Source organism: Equus przewalskii, chromosome 15 (genome assembly GCF_037783145.1).
Source record: "Equus przewalskii isolate Varuska chromosome 15, EquPr2, whole genome shotgun sequence".
Taxonomy (NCBI): Eukaryota; Metazoa; Chordata; class Mammalia; order Perissodactyla; family Equidae; genus Equus; species Equus przewalskii.
Window position 1 is genome coordinate 45,893,941 of NC_091845.1, and position 19,261 is coordinate 45,913,201.

The 19,261-nt window shown below is 38.1% G+C and overlaps 1 protein-coding gene across 6 annotated transcripts in view; it reads left to right on the forward strand.

The window, feature by feature from the left end:
• The window catches only part of ULK4 (unc-51 like kinase 4), a 507,669-nt gene that overhangs the window by 345,062 nt on the left and 143,346 nt on the right, over positions 1-19,261 (forward strand). The gene's annotated exons all lie outside the window — the stretch shown is intronic.

Below are 19,261 nucleotides of genomic sequence, written 5' to 3' on the forward strand. Positions count from 1 at the left end.
GATGTTTTAAGTTTCTGTGCTATTTTAATTGCTTTTAAAATTAGAACCAAAAGAAATTTCAGAAGATTATTTGGCCTGGAAATACTGCATTTTTACTTTAATTTAAGACCAGGTGGCTTATCATTCATTTAAATAGATATTTAAGTGAAGCAGAATCTCAAATCCTTCTTAATGAATGTAAGGTAAAAAAATTCAAGAAATGAATTTCAAGAAGAGAGACAAAATCCATTATGGGAATCAATTCTCTTTTGAAAAGATATTTTAGAGTTATGGTTGGCATGCAGGACTCCCTGGAAATGCAGAGTCACAGACACAGACCTAACGCATACTCCCCTCAATCTCCACAGAAATAGAATGAAATAAGCGAAATTAAATACAAACTGGTAAGACTACACAAGACCACTGAATATATGAAAAAAGCCCAGCAGAAACTTGGAGTTTGGACCAACAGAAATAGTTTTCACTAAACTTAAAGACGACCCAATGTAGAGACACATGACTCCCACTCTTGGACAAAGCAGTCAGTCAGAGGGTCGGTTGGTGAAATTCCATAAAGCCTCCAGAAAACCTCTCTAGATTTGTGGATCCTAGGACTAGGGGTGCAAGTAACTCGAGGGGGTGTGTCACTTTTGGTTTCCACCCATTCACAGGGGCAGACAAACAGCTCTAAAGGCTGCTAGGGTTTGTCTTTTTCTGCCCTGTGGCTCAGAGGGAGGGATGAATAATTCTATAAACTTAATTGTGTTCGGCAAATAAAGGTTTTGTTTAACTAAGTGGGAAAGGAAAAGGGGAAAAAAATCAATCAGTACTGTGTTATACTAAATAATAGCATATATGGAATAGAGCAGTCACAAAAAAGTGGTGATGGGCTCGCAATGAAGTGAGGAGACAACCCAAAACCCCAGGGAACTGGACATGCCCCTGACAGAGTGGAAGGATCTTTAGTGTAGAACTTTGCATGACGTTACAGGGAAAATAGCAACACTGACTAACTTCTCCAGCTCGGAGCATGAGGGCTGAAACCTGGCAGCCAGCTCTCTCACAGGCTACGGGTAGGAAACAGATGAGGCTGCAGTGAACAAAGAGGAAAGACCAACACAAACTGCATGCTCTTTTATGTAAAAGACTTAAAATGGACCTGTTAAATATATTATATATATATATATATATATATATATAAACTGATGCACTATATGATATGTAGGATAATAATTATATTTATAGCAAATGAGATTAAAAAGGAAAAATATCTTAAGGAAGACAGATGAGGGTCAGCCCTAATGGCCTAGTGGTTAAAGTTCAGGGCACTCTGCTTCAGCAGCCCGCGTTTGGTTGCTTGGGTGTGGAACCACACCACTCATCTGTCAGTGACCAGGCTGTGGCAGTGGCTCACATTAAAAAAAAAAAAGACAGATGAAGAATTCACTATAGGTAAAACTTGTAGGGCACTCTATTTTACATATATATCTTATAGATGTGGTTTTGGTGTTTGCCATATTCTCAGATATGTTTTATTTTAATAGGTGGATTTATTCCAATTGGATTTGTTGTTAAACTTATCTTTGGTCTTAATATTATTGGTTTATTTTATATTTTCTTTCTAAATGTTTTCCTATATTAAATGTAAGATTTAATGCATAAAAAAATCTTCAACAGGAGAAGGAGAAGGATTCTACAATGGTAAGGAATAAAATCCACAGGAAGGTAAAATAACTGGGAACCTTTTTGTGACAAATATCAGAGCATAGAACTATATAAACTAAGAAGGACCAAAAACATACAGGGAGAAATCCAAAAAACACGTTAGTATTGAGAGATTTAACATTGCATTCTCATTGATTGGCAGGTCTCATGGATGAAAAGAATGATATAAAGCAAGAGTTGACAAACTAGGGCCTGTGAGCTAAATCCAGCCTACTGCCTATTTTTTTTTTTTTTAAAGATTTTATTTTTTCCTTTTTCTCCCCAAAGCCCCCCGGTACATAGTTGTGTATTCTTCGTTGTGGGTTCTTCTAGTTGTGGCATGTGGGACGCTGCCTCAGCGTGGTCTGATGAGCAGTGCCATGTCCGCGCCCAGGATTCGAACTAACGAAACACTGGGCCGCCTGCAGCGGAGCGCGCGAACTTAACCACTCGGCCACGGGGCCAGCCCCGAGCCTACTGCCTATTTTTGAAAATAAAGTTATATTTAACATAGCCACACAGACACTTAGTTTACATATGGTCTATGGCTGCTTTTGCACCTGAATGGTAGAGTTGAGGAGTTACAGCAGAGACGTTGTAGCCCACAGGCCTATATTATTTACTATCTGACTCTTACAAAAGGAGTTTGTTGACTCCTGGTATAGAGGATATAAAAACTTTAATAAGATTGATCTAGTAGAAATATATCCATCTCTGTATCCTGAAAATAGAGACTGCACCTTTTTTTCAGTTTTCCAGGAACACTTAAAAAAGTTGACTATGCATTATATTAAAAGAATATTAATAAATTCCATTTAGTAGGAATGGTATAGAACACATTCTTTAACCATAATACAATTAAACTAGAAGGAAAAATGGAAACAATCAAAGATGCACTGTTAGCAAATACTATCAATCTGTACAATCAAAGAATAAGACATGATTGTATCAGTCGGGGTCCAGTCAGAAAGCAGAAACCACAGAAGACAAACCTATGCATGAGACAGTCAGGTAGCAGGAGCTGGATTGCCAGTTCACGTGGGAAGCCCGGGCTGCGCAGTCTTCATTGGGGAGGGCAATGGGACCGTGACCACAGGCCAGGCTAGGGTGAGGGTTGCTGAGGGCCCACACCTTCTGAGCGTGTGGTTAAGTCAGATCTCCATCAAATGCAATTATATCCACACTCTGACTGACAGTGCAGCCACCCGAAACAGCAGGAGAGCCCCTTCTTGTTGCAGCGTATTTTCTGAGAGATTTTTCCTAGTATTTTCGCGCTCTGAACTCCTGTTGCTAGTAACTTGATTGCACTTCAGTTTTAGTATATTGACCAGACGTCTGCCTAATGTGTGTGAGCTGCGTTGTGTACATGCACATTTATCACTGGAGTCTTTAGGTTTAAAAATGGTCTGTGACAAGAACATTGCAATATGTCTTCTCTGGAAAAGTTAACACACATTTATAGCCGTGTATAAAGTAAAGAAAAATAGTAATAAGGCTATTGAGGGCCTAAACTAGAGCACATACAGATCAAAGATAAGTTTTACAGTGGTTGTTAAAAAATGTAATAGGTTACAGAATGAGGTGGTGGAATTGCTTTCCCACAGGGAAAAATAATCAGACTTTTGGTTTTCTTCTGCCTTGGATCATTTTGGAGGTATTTTGCCTAAAGGCAGGAGAACGAACTTGTTAGCTTTTGAGATTCTTTTCCAAATACGGTCCCATGAAAGTAAACATACTTATCCTTAGAAGAATATGAAAACTGTCAACCCATAATTTATGACCTGTATTTATACCGTCCACTGTAGGAGAATCGTAGTGAAATGCGGGTTTGAGACGTGATTCTTAGTCTGTTTTGAGTGTGAATTTCTTAGAGAATCTGATGATTCTAGATTCTTGTCCCAGAAAAATGTCTAGATTCACTTATGTGCAAAGTTCTGCACACAATTCACAATTTCAAGGGGATCTTTGAACCCTCAGTTGGTAACCACAGTGTAAGATATGGCTAATAAAAGATGTAATAAGTTGACCATGTATCCTGAAGAGAAAAGAAAGCAAGGTAATTGTTTGACCTAAATATTTTATTTCTTAAGAAGAGAAAATGGAAAGCCAGGCTATACATCCTGGATGAGTTTTGTAACTAGATAATTAATAGCTATAAGAAATTATGCTACCGCCTCCTTCTCCCTCAATTAAAGTAAGTATTTTCAAATTTATGAGAGATTTTTAAAAACATTTTTCTTTATTGTATGTCAAATATTCCAGTATTTAGGCTGGTTTATATGTCTCATCCTAGCCACGCCTTTCGTGGCCATTGAAAAGATCACAGTCCTCGCCTAACATCAGAATGTGAACTCTTTCTGTGCTCCATGACTAGGGGACTGAGCCATCACATGAACACTTAAGGACTCTGCCAGTAACAACATTTTGTCTATGTCTACATGATGCTTAATCCATTTGTGTTTCTGAGATCACTGTGAAAATTTTAAAAATAAATTAGGGACCACAAAGTACCGAAAAAACCAATTTGTTTTTCATTTTCTAATTTTTTTTCATCTGAAGAAATAACTGAGCAGATTTTTCTCTTTAAGTAGTAGTGGACTTGGACTTGTCTGTTCTTTCCCTTGCCGGTTGGCTTACAGTCAGTGGCATGAAATATAGGTAGTGGTTTATGGTGAATATGGTTTATGGTGATGGAGCCCAGAGGTAGTAAGTAGTCAATTTGCAAGTCATACCCAAGATATGGGGCATCTTATTAGTTTTATATTCAGTGGCTGCTCTAAGGAGTCAGCACCTCATTTAATAGGGGTACCCCTCTTTCCGATTAGCCACCGCCTGTCTGTCTACTGGACATTTTCACTGGATGCACCTTAAACACCTGAGATTCAGCGGGGTTAAAACAAACTCATAATCACCTCCTCTTGAGTTCCTCCTCTTGTGTTCTGTTTGTCAGGGAATGAAACTAACTTCCATTCAGTTGCCTAAGTCGAGAATACGGGCATAATCCTTGCCTCTTCTTTTCCTTCACTATCCTACCGCATACCATTAAGCCACCCAAATTCATCACGACTGTCATTTTCTCTTCATTCCCACAGACTCCATCATGAAGGCCTTCAATGTCATCTTGTGCTTGTACGGCCGCTGTAACCTTCTACTCAGGATTTCTGCCTGGGCTTGCCCCCTCCGCTGTCTTCTCTGCAGTGGATGCAGAGTGCTCTTTCTAAAATGCGAAAGTCACCTTGTCACACCTTGACTTAAAATCCTCTAATGATTCCTCCCTACTCTTGGATCAACTCCAGCTTCTTAACAGTTTTACAAAACCATATATGATCTGACACTTTGTTATGGTCCCAGGCTCATCTCTCGATTCTCCTTGTCCTACTCTGTTCTGCACCCCAACTTTTTCGCTCTTTTAAACATGCCATGATTTCCCTGACCTCTGCCTAGAACATGCTCTTCCTCCTTTCATGTGTTTGACTCTTCCTCAGCTTTCAGGTCTTGGCTTAGATGTCGCTTCTTTCAGAAAGCCCACTTAGCCCATCCAAACTAGGTTAGATTGCCTCTGTCCCCAGGTCCAACAGCATCCTCAGCTTCCTCAGTCCTAACACTTGTTATTAAATGGTACCGAAATAACTTGTTTATGTCTCTGTCTCTCCCACTAGACTGTAAGCCCCAGGAAGGCAGGAGCCATGTTTATTTGCTTCACTTTTGGGCTTAGTACAGAGAAGGGATTCAATTAAAAAAGGGGTTCAATTAATATTTGTGCAGGAAAGGAGGCAAAGTGCTAACAAATGTAGTATATTTTCCACCTTTCCTCAATGTAACTGAGAATAGATTAAGTCTTGTAAGACGTAGGTTCAAGTACAAATTTGTCCAGTTTTTCTGCACCCCTGGTGTCCGGCCCTGGTCAAGCCAGCTCGTCCTAGCGGTGGTAGTGGTGGTGGCTCACCAGCTCACTAGCTTTAAAATCGTATCATCTGGATTTCTCTCTAGAAGTTGACCTCTTCTTAGCAAGGTTTGCCGTGCCCTTCCCTGGGCCCCCTATATTCCTGAAACAGCCCATCCTCTACCTTTGATTGATAAGAAAGGCTACAAAAGGGCAGCCAGCATTGCTCAGAGACTTCTGTGTTTCTGGAAAATTGCTATACTTGTAGTAACTGCAATATCTAAAAACCCAGCCCTAGGACTCCAACAGCAGGAGTGAGTACGAAAACCTCTGAGCGGTCAGAATAGAAGCTACAGCGTTGTTACCTTTTTTAACAGCAAAGTCCCCAGGACTCTGACGTTCGATGTTTGGATTTGGATAGCTGTAGGAAAGAAAGGTCCCAGAACTGCAGGTCTATTTTCTCCCATTACTTCTTATACTTTTGTCTTAAAGTGGTTGTAATATAGCAACTTGCTTTTGTAATAGCATTTTATTGTTGACCACAGCTGCCTGCTCTAAGTTGGAAAGGGTAAACATTCACTTATGTGGTGGGATATGAGTGGTATCAGAAAGCAACTTCTCCAAAAATTCATCCTCATCCATTGATGACCCAAACTCCCACATTCTTATGGTCCTCTTTTCAAGCCTTCTTTCAAATAGTAAGGCTTTAATATGAATTCATGTCACTTGTTTCACAAAACAAGTCTAGGGCAGTGGGACAGACTGATAGAAGAAAAAGAGGAAGTGGGAGTTAGAGGGATAGAAGAAAGCATTGGATATGCAACTGTGAAAAATGGGTCATGCCAAAAGCAAAGTCTAGCTAATAAAGTTTTTTTAGGGTGTGCTTTATTCTCTGTTTCTGGTATACTTGCCTGGATTTAAAAATGGAGGATAACAATATTTTTCTATAATTAATGGTCGAGTTTTTATGTGCTTCAATGAGGAAAGCGAGTCTTAGTAATTGGACTTTTAGAACCAGCTCTAAAGGTTAATCATTCGAACCAGGTCAAAACACATCAGAATTTTATTATGATTTCATATTTAGACATCTCATTTATCATGTAAGAAATTGATGGGAAGGCAATAATAACCCATCATTTGTGGAGTTCCAGAACTTATTCATTTTGAGGCACAATGTCTGTAAGGAAGTGATGCATATAAAGAGGTCGTATAAATCCTTCAGAAATAGATAGATATCCCAAGAGAAAAATGTGCAGAGGACTTGAGTAGGCATTTCATTTACAGCAACACAAAGACAGATGCCCAGTGTTAATTTCACCAAACACATTTAAGCTCACTAGTAATAAGGAAAAATTAAGTTAAAGAAGTGCAATGCAATCTTCAAAGTTGGAAGCTGATTTTGGGGATAAAAACTGGTAAATAAAAATATAAATTGGTATGTATCGAAAGCCTTAAAATTATTTATCTTCTTAATGTAGTCATTCCATGTCTAGAAATTTATGCATGGGAAATAATTAGAGAAGTAGAGAATGACTTGTTTAAATACATATTCTTACAGCATCATCTTTAGTATCAAACACACTTTGTTAATAACCTATAAGTCACTCAGAGATTAATTAAATTGCATTCTTAGGGTAGAATTCTGTGATGCTATTAAATATCATATTTCCCAAGCATACTTAATAATGTGGGAAAGTATTTGTACATAAATGAAATATCAGAATGTGTATTAACGTATATATAATTGAAAATTTATATATTTAAAATGTGTGTATATATATTTTAAATTAGCATCCTTTTATAATTAATATATATCTTGATACACACTCTCATAGAGGCAATCCTTGCTTTACATGGTTCTGATATGCATACATCCCAGCTAAATAATACCAGTCCTCTCACACCATGGTTCAAACTTCAGTTACCATGGGGTATTAACCGGAGGTATTCCCCATTGTTGTTAATAACCAGCAAAACCAGATATTATGACCCTTGTCTTGGTTGTGCTGAGTCCAAAAGCTGGTTATTGTGGTAAGGGTCCCCTGCTCAGATCCCCTACTGCTCCAGGGTGGGCTTTGTACCTTAAGATTCCTCCTGGCTGGCTGTGAAGTGCCGTGGCTAGAAGGTGGCTTTTTCTCTCCAGAAAGGAATTTCTGCCTCCTCCACCTCAGTGAGCACCATCCCTTACTGTGGGAGTTCTTTTTATCCAGTTTTCAGTTCTCCCTCAGGTGTAATTGTTCTAAGAGTAGTTGTAATTTTGTTGTGTCTGCAGGAGGAGGTGAGTTCAGAATCCACTTATGCCACCATCTTGACACCAGATCTCTTTCTTGTTTTTTAACTTAAGCATTTATAGTTACAAATTTCCCCCTTAACACTGCTTTCACTGTGTCCCATAAGTCTTGGTATATTGTGTTTTCATTTTCCTTCATCTCTCAGTGTTTTCTAGTTTCCCTTGTGATTTCTTCTTTGATCCATTGGTTGTTTAAGAGTGTATTGTTTTATTTCCATAAATTTGTGAATTTTCTAGTTTTCCTTCTAACTTCATCTTGTTGTGGTTGGAGAAGATACTTTGATGATATCTGTCTTTTCAGATCTGTTGAGACCTAATTTATGGCCTAACATATAGTCTCTCCTGGAAAATGTCCCATGTGCGCTTGAGAAGAATGTGTATGCTACTATTGGGTAGAATGTTCTGTTTATGTCTGTTAAATCTGGTTGGTTTATTAAGTCTTTTAAATTTTCAATTTCCTTACTTATCTTTTGTTTGGTTATTCTATCCATTAGTGAGAGTGGAGTATTGAAGTCTCCACCTAGTAATTTCTGATAAGGAGGGACTTCTGTTATTTTGCTACTTGTTTTCCATATTTCTTATATGTTTTTTGTCCCTCATTTTCTGCATTAGTGTCTTCTTTCCTGTTTAGTTGATTTTTTTTTTCTTTGGTCATGAAATGTTTAAATTCCTTTCTCATTTACTTTTGTGTATATTCTCTAGCTATTTTCTTTATGGCTACTATGGGATCCACATTGAATATCCTAAAGTTATAACACTCTAATGTGAATTTATACCCTCTTAACTTCATGAACATACAAAAACTCTGGTCCTTTACAGCTCCATCCCCACCTCTCTTGGTTGTTGATGTCACAAAAGTATGTCTTTGTACATTGTGTTCCCTAAAATATAAACTAGTATGTCTGTGCCCTTTAAATGCATTAGAGTTAGAAACAATTATTACAATAATTCTAGCTTTTATGGTTGCCAATGTATTTACCTTTATTGAGATCTTTATTTCTTCATACAGCTTCAAGTGACTTAGTGTTCTTTCATTTTACCTTGAAGGACTTCCCTTGACCATTTCTTACAGGGAAGATTTGGTAGTAATGAACTTCCTCAACTTTTGTTTATCTGAGAATATCTTAATTTCTCCCTCACTTTTGTAGGACGTGTTGCTGCATATAAGATTCTTTGTTGACAGTTTTTTCTTTTAATTCTTTGAATGCATCTTCCTGCTGCCTTTTGGCCTCTAAATTTTCTGATGAGAAATCTGTCGATAATCTTATTTTCACAAGTTGCTTCTCTCTTTGTCCTTGGCCTTTGAAATTGAGAGTATAATGTGTCTCAGTGTAGGTCTCTTTGAGTTCATCTTACTTGGAATTCCTTGGGCATCTTGAGTATTTATATTCATTTTTTTAAATCAAATTTGGGAAGTTTTCAGACAATATTACTTCAGGTATTCTGTCTGCCTCTTGCTCTCTCTTCTCCTTCTGGAACTCCACATTGTGTATGTTGGTCCACTTGATGGTGTCTCACAGGTCCCTTAGGCTCTCTTCACTTTTCTTCAATTTATTTCTTCCTGTTCCTCAGACTCAATAATTTCCATTATCCTATATTCATGTTCACTAATTCTTTCTTCTACATGCTCAGTCTGCCTTTGAATCTCTCTAGTGAATTTTCCGGTTCATTCATTGTGCTTTTCATCTCCATAATTTCTTTTAAGGTTTTTCTTTTCGTTGATGTTTCCATTTTGTTCATACATTGTTCTTTTCATTTTCTCCACAACTTCCTCTAGCTCCTTTGGAGCATCTTTAAGATAATTTCTTTAAAGTCTTTGTCTGGTAGATCTACCATCAGGTTTTTTTCATGTACAGTGTCGGTTGATTTACTTTTCTCCTTTTTTTTTTTTTTTTAAAGATTTTATTTTTCTCCTTTTTCTCCCCAAAGCCCCCCGGTACATAGTAGTATATTTCGTTGTGGGTCCTTCTAGTTGTGGCATGTGGGATGCTGCCTCAGCATGGTCTGATGAGCAGTGCCATGTCCGCGCCCAGGATTTGAACCAACGAAACACTGGGCCGCCTGCAGCAGAGCGTGCGAACTTAACCACTCGGCCACGGGGCCAGCCCCTTACTTTTCTCCTTTGAATGGGCCATAAGTAACTGTTTCTTTGCCTTGATTTTTAAAAATTTTTTGTTGAAAACTGGATATTTGAATCTAATAATGTAGTAACTCTAGAAAGCAGATTCTCCCCCTACCCCAGGGTTTAATGTTTTTTCTTGTTTTTTTTTTGTTTATTTTTATCTTTTGATTATTGTTGTAAGCCACCTCCATGCCAAGGACCAGCCTGTAACATAAACATAACATTCTCAGATCTTTTCAGAGCGTGTGCCTTTCCCTGGGCTTGACTGGCTACTTTCTAATTTTTCTTATATATGCAGTTGCTGTTGAATGTCCTCTTCTTTAATGTCTGGCTCTTAAAAGAGGAAGAAGAGAAAAATAAGGTAGAGGGTGAAGGACACTGTTGCTTTAATCTGGAAGTTACTTCATCTGGAGGAAGAGGAAAGAGCAACAACAGTGGATGCCAGCCTCTTTGTCTGCACCTCTATGATTAGAAGCAGCAATCAGTGAAAAGAGAGCAGACTCATGACATTTAGAGGACAGAGTCATTTTTTGTGTACCCTAGCCCCTGCAAGCTTTGTGCAGACTGCTCCAGGAATGTGTACATAGCTGCCTGCCATGCAGTTCGAGGTTGGGAATGGGTAACTATAACTGTGCTAAGAGCTGAAATTGACCAAAATTGACCCCAGTTTACTGTCCAAGCCTTCCCTTGGAAGATGCTAGCCTTCAATAGACTCTGGAGTTCCAGGTCTAGGTGAGGAGGCAGGTTCCTGGTTCTTCCTACTCTGCCGTCTTCCTAGAATCCTCTAGGGCTTTTGAATTTTCTTTGAAGGATAGAGGACCATGTGCTAATAGATATGATGTGAAGATAGGGTCGAGAAGGACTAGAGAGCTGTGCATCCCAAGTAGAGGACACATTCATAGACATAAAAGATGATGGGAAGTTTGGGGCTCTGCAGTTAATGGTGGGATTAGAACTTAGGGTGTGCCTGGGTAGTGACATGAAATGTACTTTGAGAAACTGTCACAGATTGATTCTGAAAAAGAAAGTTATGCTTTTTATTAAGTATAAATACAATGTAACTAATGTCACTTTATTTTCCTAAGTGAAATGAAATCTGGCACTATCAGCTGATGCTAAAATTAGTGGGTAAAAGTATAGTGAGAAGCAAGAAACAAAACATCAAATTATCTCTCCACAAGATGCTAAGTAATTACAAAAGAAAAAATTGTGGTTTTTTTGCATCACAGAAAACTGATATATACCGCCCTAATCAAGTGTTCAAAGTTAATATCACCAGTGATAAGATATGTTGCCATCCTTTACCTATTGGTATAATGCACTGAGAAGAGTACAACATCACTTCCATGGTATTCCTGGCAAATATGCATAACTTACATTTAATTATGAGGAGACATCAGATAAACCAAGGCATCGTGCATTCTGATGGGCCAGTACTCTTCCAAAATGTCTAGGTCATTGAAATCTCAGAGAGACTAGATGGACTATCTCAAATTGGAGGACATTAAGGTGGCATGACAATTAAATCCTATGCGAATCCTGGATTGACCCCTGGAGCAGAAGAGGACATTAGTGGAAAAACTGGCAAAATTTGAGCAAGGTCTATAGATTAATTAATAATAACATCTCATTGTTAATTTCTTATTCTTAGCAACTATTCTGTGGTTCTATAAGATCTTACTATTTAGGGAAGTGGGATGAACTTACTTTTACTACTTCTTGCACCTTTTTAAAGTCTGAAATTATTTCAGAATGAAAAGTTAAAAATTAATGACTTTAAAAAAGAAAGAAATTTGGTTCCCAGTCACCACCCACCCCTTTTAGTATAAAAATTTCAGTCCTCCTCTTTGGATTGATTCCCCCCCTTGAAAGTTATCTGGTTCCCCAAGGCTGTGGCACTTGGAGCTCAATGTCCACAGTAGCTAGGCACCACCCACTGTCGGTCACCTCTGAAACCTGCTCCTGTACCTTCTGCTTATTATTTCCCAATTGTAAACATCTTTTGTAGATTGGCCACTTCCCTGTCTCTCAACTCCTCAAGCTTTCTCTTTCACAGCAAGCAAGCTCTTGGGTTTTGTTGAGGAATCTACAGGAAACTAAGATATCATTTCTTCTCAACTGGGTCCTCCTATATATCTGTATTTAATCTTATTCTATAGATAAAATAATGCATTTTGGAAGGGTTTTAAGCAAGAATTTGCTGGTATCAGATTTTAGACTCTCAGAATTGAGACGGAGCCGAAAGGAGGGATAGAACAGGGTGACTAGAGTGCACACGACAGGAAGTTGCACAGGAGGAGAATCCCAGAGATCTACAGAGGGTCTCCCTCAGGTACTCAGCAGAGTACATGTGTGTGAGGAATTACCCCAAGGCCAGGGACAAAACAACCCATAAGGATTAGAGAATAGTGCCAGTTACTCGCACAAGGCCAATAATAGTTCTTTTTCCCACCAGATAACCTGGAAAAAATTCTTAATTCATGAAGCACTGTAAAGGATACTCAGAAAGGTCTTGCCTCAGTAGTGGGGAATAATTAGTCCTAGACTGAGCACTGCTCCAGACCCACCTAACAAACCATAAAAACAAGATCAGAAAGGACTAAACTGTTTCCAAGTAGCTCAACTGCCTCCCAGAAAAAAACCTCACAACTAATTTTAGGAATACAAAAATATCAAGCACTTACCAAGGTGAAATTCACAGTGTCTCATATCTCTTTAAAGGGTAATTGACCATTTAAACTAAAATAATATCTGCGTATACTGTGAGGTCTGTAAAAGTATGTATGTATGTATGTAAAATGTATGACAACCATAGCATAAAGCTGGGAGAGAAGAAATGGAATATACTATTATAAGATTCTTACACTAATGTGAAGTGCTGTAATATCACTTGAGGGTAGACTGTGTTAAGTAATGATGATACTGTTACCCCTAAAGCAGCCTTTGAACAAAACAAAACAAATAGTCATTACTAATAAGTCAGCAAAGGATATGAATGGAATCATAAAAAATAACTCATTGAAAAGAAGACAGAAAGAGAGGGAAAAGAGAACAAAAACTTCCAGAACAAATAGAAAATAAATAGCAAGAAGATAGACTTAAAACTATCAGCAATCACGTAAAATGTAAATGATCTAAACACCCAATCGAAAGGCAGAAATTGTCATATTGGGTAAAAAAGCAAGACCTGAGCTATATACTGCCTACAAGAAACTTGTTTTAAATATAAAGACACAAATAGGTTAAAAATAAAAGAACAGAAGAAGATATGCTATGCTAACACTAGTCAAAGCTGGAGTGACTATTTTAATATTAGACAAAGTAGATTTCAGAGCAAAGAATATTACCTTGGATAAAAAAGTTCATTTTATGATGATAAAGTGATCAATTAATCAAGTAGACGTAATAGTTCTAAGCAAACTACATGAAACAAAAAAATGTTACAAGTGCAGGGATGAAAAGATAAACACACAATTTTAGTCAGAGATTTCAATACTCCTCTCTTGATAATTGATAGGACAAGTTTAAAGAAAATCCCCAAGGAAATGGTAGACTTGAGCAATGCTATCATCCAATTTGACCTGATTGACATTAATGGAGCACCGAACTAAAGAAGAAAACACATTCTTTCAGGTGCACACTGAACATTTTATCAAGATAGATCATATTCTGAACCATGAAACAAGACTCAGTAAATTTAAAAATGATTCAAGTTATATAAAGTGTATTCTCCTACCATAATGGAATGAAATTAGAAATCAATAAAAGATATTTTGAAAATCCCTAAATATTTGGAACTGAGTGACACATTTCTAAATAATCATGGATCAAATTAAAAATAAAAAATTAAATTAGAAAATATTTTAAGCTAAATGAAAATGAAAGCATTTTGCATTGTTAATGTCATGGAGTTGATTCCAACTCCTAGCCACCCTGTGTACAGCAGAGCAGAACCCTACTTGGTCTTTTTCTTTTTTTTTTTTGAGGAAGATTAGCCCTTAGCTAACATCTGCTGCCAATCCTCCTCTTTTTGCTGAGGAAGACTGGCTCTGAGCTAACATCCATGCCCATCTTCCTCCACTTTATGTGTGGGACATCTACCACTGGATGGCTTGCCAAGCAGTGCTGTGTCCACACCCAGAATCCGAACCGATGAACCCCAGGCCAACAAAGCAGAATGTGTGAACTTAACCGCTGCACCACCTGGCCGGCACCCCCTGCTTGGTATTTTTGCACCATCCTCTCACCTTCTGGTGCTCTATTAGACAATGCTCTGCTGCTACTCATAGGGTTTTCATGGCCAATTTTTTCAGAGGTGGGTGGCCCGGTTCTTCTTCCTAGTCTGTCTTAGTCTGGAAGCTCCACTGAAACCTGTCCACCATGGGTCACCCTGCTATATTTGAAATACCAGTGGCATAGCTTTCAGCATCACAGTAACACACAACCACCACAGTATGACAACTGACATATGAGTGGTGAGCGGTGAGAGCACCAACTCTTAACCATAACACCACCAGGACTGGCACTGTATGTAAAAGCACTGCATGTCAGAATTTGTTGGATGCTGGTAAAACAGTGCTTAGGGGAAGGGAAACTTATAGCCATAACTCCTATGTTAGAAAAGAAGAAAGGTCTCAAATCAAGGAGCTCAGTTTCTACCTTAAGAGACTAGAAAAAGAAAAGCAAATTAAACCCAAAGTAAGCAGAAGAAAGGAAATAATAAAGATCAAAGTAGGGACCAACGAAAACAGTAGAGAAAATAAGTGAAACCAAAACCCAGTTCTTTGAGAAGATCAACAGAGTTGTTAAACCCACTATCAGAGTGATCAGGAAAAAATGGAAGAGGACGCAAATTGCCAGTTAACAGGAATGAGAGGAAAATGTGGAGAGACATCACCACAAAGTCTATAGATATTAAAAGGATAATATGGGAATAATATGAACTGCTTATGCTCATCGTTTAAACAACAGATGAAATGAACAAATTCTTTTAAAGACACAAATTATCAAAGCTCACTCAAGAAAAATTGGATAACCTGAATAGTCCCATATCTATTAAAGAAATTGAAATTTTAGTTTAAAATGTTTCATAAGGAAGCTTCCAGAGCCAGATGGCTTCAGTGGTAAATTTAGCCAAACATTTAATAAGATTTACCAAATTTTACATAACCTGTCCTGGAAAATTGAAGATGAGATACTATTTCCCAAGTCATTCTGAGAGGCCAGGATTACCCTGCTACCAAAAACCATACAAAGACATTACAAGAAAAGAAAACTACTATTCAATGAACCAATCTCATGAACATAGATGCAATGGGGCCAGCCTGGTCACACAGTGGTTAAGTTTGCACATTCTGCTTTGGCGGCCCGGGGTCAATCCGGGGTTTGGATCCTGGGTGCGGACCTAGCACCACTTGTCAGGCCATGCTGAAGCAGGCATCCCACATATAAAGTAGACGAAGATGGGAACAGATGTTAGCTCAGGGCCAGTCTTCCTCAGCAAAAAGGAGGATTGCTGGCAGATGTTAGCTCAGGACTAATCTTGCTAAAAAAAAAAAATTATAAGCAATATTTTAGCAAGTTGAATCCAGTAAATATACTACAAGGATAATACATCATAATCAAGTGAGATTCATCCTACTAATGCAAAAATTGATTTAAAACAATCGATGTAATACATTGCATGTGCAAACTAAAAAAGAAAAAAACATATGATCATTTCAATAGATGCAGAAAATATACTTGATAAAAATCCAACATCTATTCCTGATAAAGGGGCATCTATGAAAAACTGAAAGTTAGTATTGTACTTAATGGTGAAAGACTTAATACTTTCTCTCTATGATTAGGAACACAGACAGAAATATCTGCTCCTACCACTTCCATTTACCATTGTGTTGGCAGTTCTGGCCAGAGCAGTCAGGCAAGAAAAAGAAATAAAAATCATCCAGATTGGAAAGTCAGAAGTAAAACTGTCTTTATTCCCAGATGACATGATGGTCTTTGTCAAAAATTCATTGAAATCTACAAAATAGCTACTAGAAATAGTAAGAGTTTAGCAATCTTGCAGGAAACAAGATCAATATACAAAAATCTATTTTATATCTGGCAACGGACAATTGGAAATTGAAATAAAATTAATGCCATATTATTTCAAATTTTATTTCAAATTAATGCCAAATTGATATAATAGCATAAAAATATGATATCCTTAGTAATAAATCTGACAAAAGTTGTCAAAACCACAAAACATTGCTTAGAGAAATTAAAGAACTTTTAAGTAAGTGGAGAGATATACCTTGTTCATGAGTGGCAGACTCAATATTGTTAAGATGCTAGTTCTTCCCAAATTGATCTATAAACTCCATGCAATCTCAATCAAAATCCCAGCAGGCTTTTTTGTAGAAATTGATCAACTAGTTTTATGGTGAACATGAAATATAAAGGACTTCAGTATAGCCAAAACAACTTTGAAAAAGAACAAAATTGGAGGGTTAACACTACCTAACTTTAAGACTTACTGTGAAGCTTCTAAAATCAAAATAGTGAGATATTGATAAAGAGATACTTTTGAAGGTCATGGATATGTTCATTTCTTGATTGCAATACATTTTAAGTATGTGCAGTTACTGCATGTCAGTTATGCTTCTTCAAGAAAACTGTTAAAAATAAGAAGTCATTTTGAAGCTGTGCTATTATTTCTATTTCTTCCTGAGTGAATTCACCTGGTAGTCCTTGTTTGGTAGTTCTCTTTCTCCATTTTAGGCTTCCTTCCAACTCAGGATCATCAAGAGTGGAAGTTATCGTGCTGTATGATGCTGTTGTTTTTCTCTGCACCAACCCCTCCCTATCCAGTGGTACTACAGTCACCTTGACTCTCCCCTGGGCCCCCCAATCCAGAAACAGATGGGAGGCCAAAATTTCTGTCTCATGGTGATAGTAGCTTTATTACAGATTCAGACGCTGTGACTGTAGGGGATTTGGCCCAGGTTCTGTTGCTGCTGTTTTCAACAGTAGAGGAGCGTCAGTTATTAGCTGGATCCCCAAAGCTGGAACAGCTGCTGCTTCCTTTTGTGGCCAGGGAACCCCAACCTCCACTTCACACTCTATCCTTGTCTTTTGTCCTTGCCTTACATGGGGTGGTGTCCCCAACTACATTGAAGATTCCATTTCCTGGTTGCTACTTCTAACTGCAAGCTTCTGTGTGTTTGTTCCATTCTGGTACACAGAGATATTGATCTAAATCTTTAAATTCTTCTGTTACTTTAATTACTATGGAGGTGGTGGTGCAAATTTTGAAGTCACACACTCTCTTGACTCTAAGTCCCGTGTCTGTTTAGTTCCCAGCCTTCTCTCTGCCACTTTTCAAAATGTTTGATCATCACAAGTTCTCAATAAGTAACTGTGGGGTGCAGGAATAAGATATACTAAATGCCAAAATATAATTATGAAACAAAATTATAATATGAGCTGATTTATGTCATGCTCTATGTGTGTGTATATAAAGTGCACGAAAAGAAGTGAGGGTGGAGTGATCCATACCAGGGGCTTAACAGGATGTTTCTTGACAATTTTTATTTAAAAAAAAAAAAAAAGCCTTTCTTGGGGGTCAGCCCAGTGGTGCAGCGAATAAGTTCACACGTTCTGCTTTGGTGGCCCAGGGTTCAGCAGTTCGGATCCGAGGTGCAGACCTACGCATTGCTTGTCAAGCCATGCTGTAGCAGGTGTCCCACATATAAAGTAGAGGAAGAAGGGCAGGGATGTTAGCTCAGGGCCAGTCTTCCTCAGCAAAAAAGAGGAGGATTGGCAGGAGATGTTAGCTCAGGGCTAATTTTCCTCAAAAAAAAAAAAAAAACAGCGCCTTTCTTTGCTGTCTTCCTTTCCCTCATTTTTTTTTTTTTACAGTAAACATGAATTTTAGATTACACCATAAAGTTATTTTCATTTTGAAAAAAGTAAACAAATGAACCAGGACTCTGACTCTTGACTGTCCTTGAGTTGAGGCACTGCCCACCCCTATTCCCCGCTCTCAAGCCCTGAGTCATATTTGCACATAATCTTCTGTAACCCCTCTCACTGGCCTTCCATTCCTCCAGAACCTATATCTCAGGTTCTCTAAAAGGATCAGAAGAGCTTAAAAATAAACAGAATCTCTTCCTCACATCCTTTCAAAAGATCATTCCATCTGGTTGATGCTGCTTAAAATTTTTAAAATCTGAAAGAAAATAAAAGTGTTAGGCTTGGATTGTCTCCTTGGGAGAGTTAACACACTAATGTGTATGCATTTCTGGTAAGTTAGTGATGACATTCAGATTGTTTCTATTTTGATTTGAGGTGTGGGTGATAAAACAGAAAGCTTAGTGTGATGAGGTGGGGCATGGATGCTCTTGAGAGGGCTCAGGACAAGTGACATTCAGCCTCTGCTCAGAAACCTTTCTCCACTCAGGAGTCAACAGAAGCTGACTTCAGAGGCATCTCTCACCCTGCATCAGTGGGGACCAAGGGGTCTTCTTGCTTTGTCCAGAGCATGTATCGTGTAAGGCATGGAAGCAAAGCAAGGCAGCAGCCCACTGCCAGCTCTTCCGCATCTAGAGATACCCCATCTAGAGATGTTCTCTCCATCAGATGGAGAGAACTATCAGGATTGTAACTTTATCTTCAGAATCTTGAGCATTTTTCCTAATACACCTTATCATTTTTAGTGAACAGTGAATTTTTTTCTAATTTTCGGATTTGAAATTCCGGAGTGAAATATGATAGGTAACTCCATGCTTCTTGGATGATTCACAATCACACATCCCTCCCGCCCTCCCTGCCAGTGTCCAGCACAGTAGGAAAACTTCATAAATGTTCGCAAGCTTTGCAACTTTTACATTTCTCACAGTAGCTGCTATCAACAGAATTCACTTTTTAATTCCCCTGGTAAAGGTCAACATACCATTCCATTGAGTGGATACTAAGAACATTTTGGTTGGATTTCCTGTGGCAATAAATTGACTCTGTAGTGCTGTAATAAACTATTTTTTGGTCCTCCAAAGTAAGCAGCTAGATATAACTTAGCAGAGCATAAAACTTTATGTTAAATTTAAAAATATTGCTCTTCTGCTTTGAGACTCAGCAAGTTCCATGTCTTGGCACCTGTGCTATATTCATTAAATGATAAGAGTATTAATTTCTTTTAGAAAAAAACGGATGAAATTTTTTGGATCTATAGTACTTGTGATGATTGCTAATCATAATAAATTCTTTTTCTATTGAGGTATAATTGAGATATAACATTATG